The following is a 9464-nucleotide window of genomic DNA, read 5'->3' as shown; positions in this document are numbered from 1 at the left end:
GTATAGATGTTTTATACGTATATATATGAAGGTAATGGTGAACATATTCCTATGTATTCCAGTTTTGTTGAATGACAGATCTATAGATATTCCAGTCTTACTCAGATATCGTTGACCTTAGCATCGTACACCCTTCAGATGTACAACACAGTGATTTGCTATACCATGTGTATTGTCAAATGATGAGCACCGTAATTTTAGTGACCATCCATCACCTCACGCGGTTACGGTTTTTGGTGGTTTCAGTTGCCGAATGGTGCGTGTGACAGAATGAATGCTTTCAGTGTAGAAAACGACTGTGTCCGTTACGAGTGCCGAAAGCCGTCCTAAGGCAGCTCAGCGTTGAGGGGGTCTTTGAATCCTTTTAATAAATTAGTTTTGATTTTTTTTAAAGCCATTACTTTGTAAAATCCAAAGAATTCTGAGCTCTGAAACACAGCTAGCCACACTTGTTTGTGTCTTTGAGACCGAGGACTTGGGGTTGTAAATTGCCAACAGGGCAGGGTTCATTTTTAGCTTGTGGTGACTTTGAACATCAGATGGTGTTTGCACTATGTGGGTGTGGTTTTTTTTCCCATTTACTGTATCATCATATGCTCTCTTATACCCTCAGAAGCAGCTTCCACTGCTTAAAACCTCATGACCTTTCTGAACTGTCCAAGCTTTGCAATAGTGTGAAAACGCTCCGAAACCTAAATGCGGCCAGAAGAGTTGGGCAGAAGGACTGTGCCTTTTGGAACCTGTGCTCAGAGCTTCTGTGCCCCGTGTGCTCAGGGGCAGCTTCTCCCCAGGCTGTGCACCTGAAAGGCAAAGAACCCCTAACTCAGATGGACCGTGTGGGTTACGAGGGCCCAGCCTGGTGGTCTGTGGCCCTGGACGTACTAAACTGAAAGGCATGTATTGACTTTGAAAAGGCCAGCTATGTGATTCCGTTAAAAAAAAAAAAAAAAAAAAGGGTACCAAGTCCATTTTTGGTTAATTAAGAAGGGAAAATTGTCGTTTGGCGAGCAAGCCTGTATGCCTCTGCATCAGGATTTCCCAGCCTGGGCACAGTTGATCTGTGGGCCTGGGGAATTCTTTGTCGTGGGATGGGTCTTGTGCATCGTGGGATGTTTAGGCGCATCTTTGGACACCATCCCGGAGATGCCAGTAGCACCTGCTCTGTTGTGAGAACCAGAATGACTCCAGACACCACTAACACCTCTGGGGGGTGGGGTTGGGGGCGGGCGTTGGGGATGAGCTGCAGAGTCACCCCTCGTTGACAACCACCGGGCTAGAAAAAGCATTTAAGAATTAGTAAGACAGAGGTTGGACTGAGAGCACGATGCGCCACCTTGGCACGAATGATACCTGGAGCAGGATCGTTCTTTTGTTGGCAGTGCATTGTGGGATATTCATCTGCATCCCTGGCTTCTGCACACTGGATGCCAGTGGGTAGAAGGTCACAGCTTGTGAGCACAGCTGTGTTGCTTGTGGAGCAATGCCCACAAGCTGTGACAGCCAAAAATGTGTCCGGCCAGTGCCACCTGTCCCCCAGAAGACAAAGTAACTGGGGCTTGACAGTTGTTGGTCTAGGCGGATCTTATATTACAGGTGGGAAAAAATAAATCTGTGTTCTATAGGTAGTGTTGGGGCCAAGAGTTTTCCTGCCCCACCATCTTGTCACCCATCCCCTGGGTGACTCATCCAAAGGGGTGTCGAAAGCCATTTGCCTTCCTGGGCATGCCGGGTCATGTCACATAATTGACATCTCCTGAGGCAGACTCATCACGGTCGGCAGCACGCAATCGAGTCCAGGAACTTCTAATTGCAAATGAGTCCAGGTGAGGAGTTCATTAATCAAGGAGGTGATAGTCATAACTATCTAGAGCTAGAGGGTGCACCCTCAGGTTTCTTTGGTTGGAAGTGACAGAAACTCAATGCCCCCTCACTCAAACCCAGAAAGGGAGTTTTTCAGTTGCACAGATGGGAGGGAGGCTCACAGCATCAGAGGAAGAGCCCCAGGAACCAGGACTGTTGGCCTTAAGGAGCTGAAAATTCTTTGTAAGTCCGACTGATACGACTTGTCACTGCTGTCTGTGGCTGCTGGTGGAGGGGACCACTGTATCTGAGAGTTGCTGGTTTTGCATCCTGGTTAAATGCAGTGGTGTTATTACCATTTTATGTACATTTGGGAGTGGATGTTTTGGTAGTTATCCGTCACTGGATACAAATTACCGCACATTTAAGGGCTTAGAACAACATCCATTGATTATCTCCGTGTCTGTGGGTCAGGTGTCCCCACATGGCTTACCTGGCTCGTCTGCTCACGACGGTCTTTACAAGCCTGCAAAATATTGGCCACAGTCGTATTATCACCTGAAAGCTTGGGATCCCCTTCTGAGCTCATTCAACAGGTTGGCAGAATCTAGTTCCCTGTGGTTGTAGGACTGGGACCCTCAGCTCCTAGGGGCCACCCCTCCCTATAGGCATTTCACACCACGACTGTTTGTTCCATCCAGGCCAGGAGGATTGCAAATCCTCTGCTTGGAGTCTGTTTCCAAGGGGTCACCTGATTAGGCCAGGCCTACCCGCTTCAACCTCCTCGTTGAGTTGCACAAAGTTGATTAGAGACCTCAATCATATTCCTTCACTTTTGCCAAGTCCTACATCTCAGGCCCCCCTCACACACACACACACACACACACACACACACATCCTCAAGAGGAGAGGATCACACAAAGATGTGGGTACCAGGAGGTGGGAGCCATGGAGGCTATCTTAGAATCCTGCCTACGACAGATGCCTTTTTGTGGCAGGACCTGGGAGCCTAAATAGGATTTGGAAAATAGGTCTCTCTGGACAGCCCTTGCCTCCCTACACCCAGTAGACCCTAGTGACATCCTTCTTCTGTGATCCTAGCTACCAGGTCAGCTCTCCCCTGCCCCCAGCCCCGTTCAGTCCACCCAGGCCTTACAGCAGAAAGTGTTCTCTTATTGGTTGGAAGTTATCACTCCACTGCTGTCTGTGTAGTCCTTTCTTCTGTCCTTACGCAGAAGGTTCATTGGACCCTAGTCTCTGGTCCCTGGGCCACGCCGGTGGGCCCAGATTGTCACCAGCGGTGACCTACAGTCCTGTTTGCGTTCACAGTGGGGGGTTGGCATTTGTCCACATCTCAGTTTGCGGCTGGAACATCACGCTAGTGAAATCAGAAGACTTGGTGGTGTTTTTTTAAAAAGTAAACTTCAGCTTGATGTTTCTTTTTTAACGCTTTTTAAAAAAAACTTGGGGTAAAATTCAGCAAATTGCATATTAACCGTTTTAAAGTGTGTAATTCAGAGGCATTTAGTATATCCAGCCACTTTGTTCAACTGACCTCTCTCTAGTTCTAGAACTTGTTCATTATTCCCCCCACCAAAACCCCATACCCTTTATCAGTCCCCCCCAAACCCAACCTCCTTTCTCTTTAGCCTCTACCACTCATCTCCTCTCTGTGTCTATGGATTCACCTATTCTGGACGTTACCTATAAATGGGATCACACAATATGGGGCCTTTTGTGTCTGGCTTCGCTCCCTGCGCATCATGTTTTCAAGGCTTGTCTACGTTGTAGAACCCTGTTCCTTTTTATGGCTGAATCCTGTAGCATTTTATGGCTGGACTGCATTTTGTTTATCCGTTTACCTGTGGCTGAGCATGTAGGTTTTCACCTTTCGGCTCTTGTGAGCAATGCTGCTGTGAGCCCCGGGTGTGCAGATGTCTTTAAGAGTGTGGTTCCGCTTCTTTTGGGTGTACACACAGAAGTGGTCTGGCCAAGTCATGTGGCCAGTCTATGTTTCGCTTTCTGAGCAACTGCCGTGCTGTTTTCCACCTCCAGGTTTAATCTCTCTTCATCGTTGAGGTCCTCATTTTAGATGGTTGTCTCTGCTGTGGCTGAGCAGCCCTGAGAGGTAAAATTACAGCGTCTCCTTTCAGAATTTGTGTTGAGGAAGATGCAGTTTATACGTGAGAGAGCGCCTGGCAAAGCCTCAGTTTGTATCATGAGCGTTTGTAAGACTTGTTTCTGTCTGCCTGGCAGCCTGTTGGGAAAGGTGGGACAGCCAAGGCTCAGGTGAAATACAAGGAGGGAGGGGCCCAGAAACCAGTCACCTGAAACACAGGGTCACATGGTTCCAAGGTCACGAAAGGAGGCCCGTGGGTCCCGAGAGGCCATCAAACCTGTCCTGGTGGCTGGAGATGGACTTGAAAATCCGTAGGGGCAATTCCTGGTCCTGTTGGGAGTTGCCGTTGGGCGGGGCTGCTGGTGTTCTAGATGGTGGCAGGGATCCCAGGAGTCTCTGAGTTGTTGAGTTGAATCTGCTCTCCAACTTGAAATGGGCCACGGAGCCGGGAGTAAACGGGGTCTTCTGGGACCCTCCCTCCACCTGCCTGTTCTCCATCACACGTCACCTACCTCTCTCCTGCGCCCTGGCCTCCCTCTCCTCTCCACCCACAAAGTGTTATTACCCCCATCCAAGCGTGCTTTGGTCTGGGGACAGACCTGCGTGTCCTGAGGTCCAGGGGATGGAACCAATGGCCCATCACCTTATGAAGATTCAGATTCCAGTTAGATCAGGAGCCTTTCTCTCTGTGTTGACTGCACTAATTTCCATCTCTCTTCCAACCCCATTTCCTCACCCTCAACACATACAGTTGTGTCCAGTGGACACATTACGAGATTAGGGACTTTGTCAAACAGTAGTGTGAAAGCGGCTGAGTGACTACTTACAACTTATTTTCAGCAAAAAAAGGTGCTCCTGGCCACTGCCCAAGCGTTCATTAGGACATGAAGCCTCCTAGGGTATGATGGTGTGTGTGCAATATACGTGGCACCTAATTATATATTCCATTAGAGCCATTGGAAGAATCAATATGGTGACTCCAGACGGCCTTCTTTAAAGAATTACATGAATGCCATACATTCCCAGCTACCTTTGAGCATAGCTGCCACTGAAGTTTTCAAATGGAATGTCTGTTCCTGTGATTTTTTTCACTTCTGCATCTTTTAAGCTGAATGAACCTTGTGCATAAAGTTATACTTTGAGTATGATTATTTTTTCTTGGTTCCAATAGTGAGCTAAATTAGAGAGGCTAGTGTCATTTTGACCTGTGATAACTGCATAGCAGGGATATTGGGGATCCTTTCTGTGGCCCTTTTATATTTTCCTACCAGTGTAACAATTGGTTATTTACCAGTTTGCTTGGAATGCTTCCCACAGTTAGTCACTTTTATTCATAGACTTTGTTTTTCAGTAAGACTTTTAGGATTTCCTTCTTCACCAAACCTGGAGTCCCCTATTGCATCAATGCTGTCCCAGGAGAATTTTCCCTGCAGCACATAATTAACTACATTCTCAGCTTCATCAGCATCTCTTGCAGGAAACACTTCTGCTTTTCCTGCAAAGATGCTCAGTGCTGCTTCTTCCTGGGATTTTGGAAGAACAAAAATTCATGAAATGAATTTGTCTCCATGTAGTTGAAAACCAAAACGGATATGCCGTTGCTACATTCATAAAAATATGTTTAACAAATAGGGCTCACTGTCTGTTTTCCATGTATTATACGGTAATCATTGAATTTAAGTAAATTTGATTGGAAAGAATTAGCATCCACCCTTGGCAGCCTTTCAATGATAAAAAGATGCCTTGAATTAAAAACTTGGACAATTCCATGGAAATAATCTTGAAGATACTGCTGTCTTTGGAGATCTTACTAAAAATCATGACTTTGGACGATCCATGAAGCCTAAGAGTATCGGGTACTCATTTAAAACAGGGGCAATGCAAAGCATTGTGCTTGCCCCCCAGAACCCCATGCACCTTTGAGCCACCATGCCTGCACCAGATGCAGAGTCTAAAGCCTCAGGAACCCAGTTGTTGGTAACTCTGGCCCTGAGCCACTGCCCTGGGCCATTCCCCACGCTCCGTCCCGTTACACAGTTTACTCTGTGGGTCAAACCCTGTTTGCTTTTCTGTCTTGTTTCTACCCACACATTGTTGACCTTTCCTGAGACCTTAGCTTCTCTCAGCCGTGCTGGCTCCGCATCCTGGTGGGCTGCCTCAGACAGACGCTGGGGAAGGTCCTTCCAAGCGGACATGTCCCTGCCAGGAACATCAGGAGACAAGTCAGTCACACACACACACGTTCACATTTAGCAGAAAGAGAGAAAAAGCATAAAACATGTAAAAGCCCAACCACCTTATTCAATTTACAGTGGCACACAAGGGCGCTCTGTTCTAAATTTACATATATACATTTTTAATTCAGTCTGTGTTATTTTTCTTTAAGTGATGTAACGCCTGTTTACAAATTTTTTGAGGCTTATTTTACGTATTTTGAAGTTCACCCACTTGCACCATTCAGTGGTTTGCATTAAATTACCAAGTTGTGCGATCATCACCATAAATCAGCTTTAGAACGTTTTCATCACTCCAGTGAGATCCTTCATGCCCGTTTCTCTTCATCCCCACTCCTACCCCGTGCCTGAAGATGTTTTTAAGAAGTCATATTTTTCTCAATTTCATCATATTTCTTGGAACCCTGTGATTATTGCCCTCGGGGATGTTGCCAATCATCAGATTATATCATTCTGCTCCATGACCCTATAATCCTTGTCTTACAAGGTCCCAGAACTAATCGCTCAAGCATGAGGAAATAAAACTTAAGTGTTCTCTACATCTCCATGCCCCTCACTGCTTGGAATGCTTGTCTTTTGTCTGCCTTTACACTAAATCGTCTGACCTCCTTCTGCCATTTTCACCGCTTTCTCCTAACTACTTGAAATTATGGTCATTTCCGGAGGAAAGGTATATGGACCAATACTTAGGTCCTTAAGACTGATTTCCCTTATAAACACGTCAGTGTCTGTCAATGAGATGATCATTGCTTGTATATCTCAGACTGCTATCATTTGAACAAATGCACAGTTATTTCCAAAGGCACAGCTAATTGTAGGAGTGAGGGAAATGCACTGAATATGGGCAAATTACACAGTTGTAAATAAAATCAAAACTTGAAATCTGGACATGGAAGCATGCTAGGGTATTATTTGGTAAGGATTTTCAAAAGAGAGAAGATACCAAGTGAGATAATTTGCAATTATACAGTAGACTCCGAGGCCTGGTCCAGGCAGTGAATAATGAGTTCTTACCTATAGATAACGAAACTGGCACAGAAGCCTGATCTACTGGTGATCTGGGACTTTAGCTCCTGGACATCGGCTGGAAGTACTGCCCAGCTAAAAGCTTAATATCTGATAAACTCTCTTCTTTCTGGAAACTTTATCCCACAGATAAAATATTGCTCTGAAATTGACTGTGATAAACCAGGAAGAATTGGTTGGTGAAGCAAAGTGATAGAAATCCTCAGAAGGAAGTGACCTCTTTTAAAATCTATAATAGTGAATGGCCAACGCGTGCCCTGGGGTTTAGAGTCGTTCAGATAAAAATAGATAATATCTCCTCGCCAGGGACTCTGAAAAAGGAATGACTCAAGCATTAAAATGGACTCAGACATGAATGTCTGCCATTGCAATCACAAATCCGTAAAGGGTCCAGTGGAGGCGGGAGAAAGCAAGAAATCGGCCTAGCAAAATAGGGTTTCCCTCTAATGAACCCAGACTTTGAAAGGGAGTATTCGGGAGGTTGGGGAAGGGCAGAGAATCATGAAATGGATGGCTTCAGATCTCCATCATGTCAGGAAGACCAAAAACCCCAAACAAACTCCTCAAAATACTCACCTGGTGCTCTAGTTCCCAAGTCTACCTGGGCAATTTCCATGCCCTTGGACGGGACAGCATGCCCACTGCATCAGACCTAATCCTGAGAAAGGTAAAAATCCATTTAAACAGCACCTGTATTTTCAAAGTTCTGAAGCCGTACCGGCGGACGTCACGGAGCCCCACCTGGAATCGGCCCTATTCGCTTTATGTGTCTGACACCACATGGTGCTGATACGTTTCTTGGAGACCATGGCGTGGAAATGCTCACCTGATCCACTGCACAATGTTGACTCACATCCTGGGCTGTGCCTTCGGGATTGCTTGTTGTTTGATCTACTCACACGAGCTGAGACCCCTTTTGCATTCCCCGGCATTTTAAATCCAACCCCCTCCTGGGATCCCCCAGGATCACAGCCTCACAGACTCTCATGGGTAGCAGGAAACTTTGCTACCTCTGAAACTCTGAAAAGTCTACACAAACAAGCAAACTAACTAATTGACTGGCCAGCCAATGGCTGTTGACAAATTGGACTCACCTCTCTCCCTTTAATCCTTAGACTTGCCTTAGATTTTAGCTGCCTCAGTGATCCCTTCTGGCTTCCCAAAGCCACCTTCTTAATCAATACTCTTTATCCCATCAGGTCCACGTCACAGACTTTCATCTCTACCTCTGTCTAACTGGCTTGGCGTCTCCTGGATCTTCTTTCCCAAGGTCACCTTTGACCGTCTTACTGCCAGTTCCAGTATCTTTTCCTTTGCGATGATTCCCACTTCTGGTTCTTTGCATACCTTTCAGCATGCTCTTTCTGAGCTGCATTCTCTGTTTCTTTTTCCCACCTCTGCCCCTGGAAGTTTCAGTTTACTCACGCTTATGTCTTATGCCCTCGTTTTCTTCTGTTTCCCCTCGCTGGGCAATCTCACCCACAGCCATGGCATCAAATGTCACCCTTAGTCCTGTTTCCTAATTCCCTATCCTGTGCTCTGCTTTCTCCCCTCATTCTAGTATCCAGGGAGACAATACTGGTATCGTGAGTGATGGTAGGCACCGTTCCAGATACAAAACCTATATCTCAATCCCACCTTTTCTACATACAAGCTGAGCTGGTAAAAACTTCTGTAAATGTCAGTTTCCCCTTCTGTAAAATGGGAAGGAGTAATAGAAGATAGATAATTTAGGTTAACATAGGTGATACATATTTACAGTATCAGGATCATAGGTAATATATAGTCACGGTATTAGGATAATGCCTAGCACATTGGTAGCCCTTAGTAATTGATGATGGCAATGATATTTTATTGTCTTTTTCCTGTGACATGAGCTACAAATATTTTCCAAACTAGGCATGTGCAAAATTCAACCTTTAGCTGCTCTTTTCCAAATCGCTGTACCTTCAGTACCTCTCGTCCATGTGCTGGAAGCATTCATGTCCATCCCCCCATTCCCTTATCCAGTAAGTCATCCACCTGGCTGGCTTAGTTTCTAAAGTACCTCTCTGACCCCATGGCCACCATCCGCCGATGCTGATCTTAGGAGTTTCACTGCAGTGCGCTATTTGGATGCATCCAATAAGGGGGGCGTTTGGGCACTATAGCCCTGTCTGTGGCGAAAGTTCACAGATTTCTTTCCATCTTCCTATCTTGCTTCTCCGCTCACCCTCAAATTCTGTACTTACCTGGTTCTTTGTTCTTTTTCTTAGAAACAGTATTCATGTTTATTAAACACATTT

Source organism: Monodon monoceros, unplaced genomic scaffold (assembly GCF_005190385.1).
Source record: "Monodon monoceros isolate NGI ecotype Baffin Bay Population unplaced genomic scaffold, NGI_Narwhal_1 Super_Scaffold_22, whole genome shotgun sequence".
Taxonomy (NCBI): Eukaryota; Metazoa; Chordata; class Mammalia; order Artiodactyla; family Monodontidae; genus Monodon; species Monodon monoceros.
The sequence above is the reverse complement of the archived record's forward strand: the minus strand, read 5'-3'. Positions refer to the sequence as shown.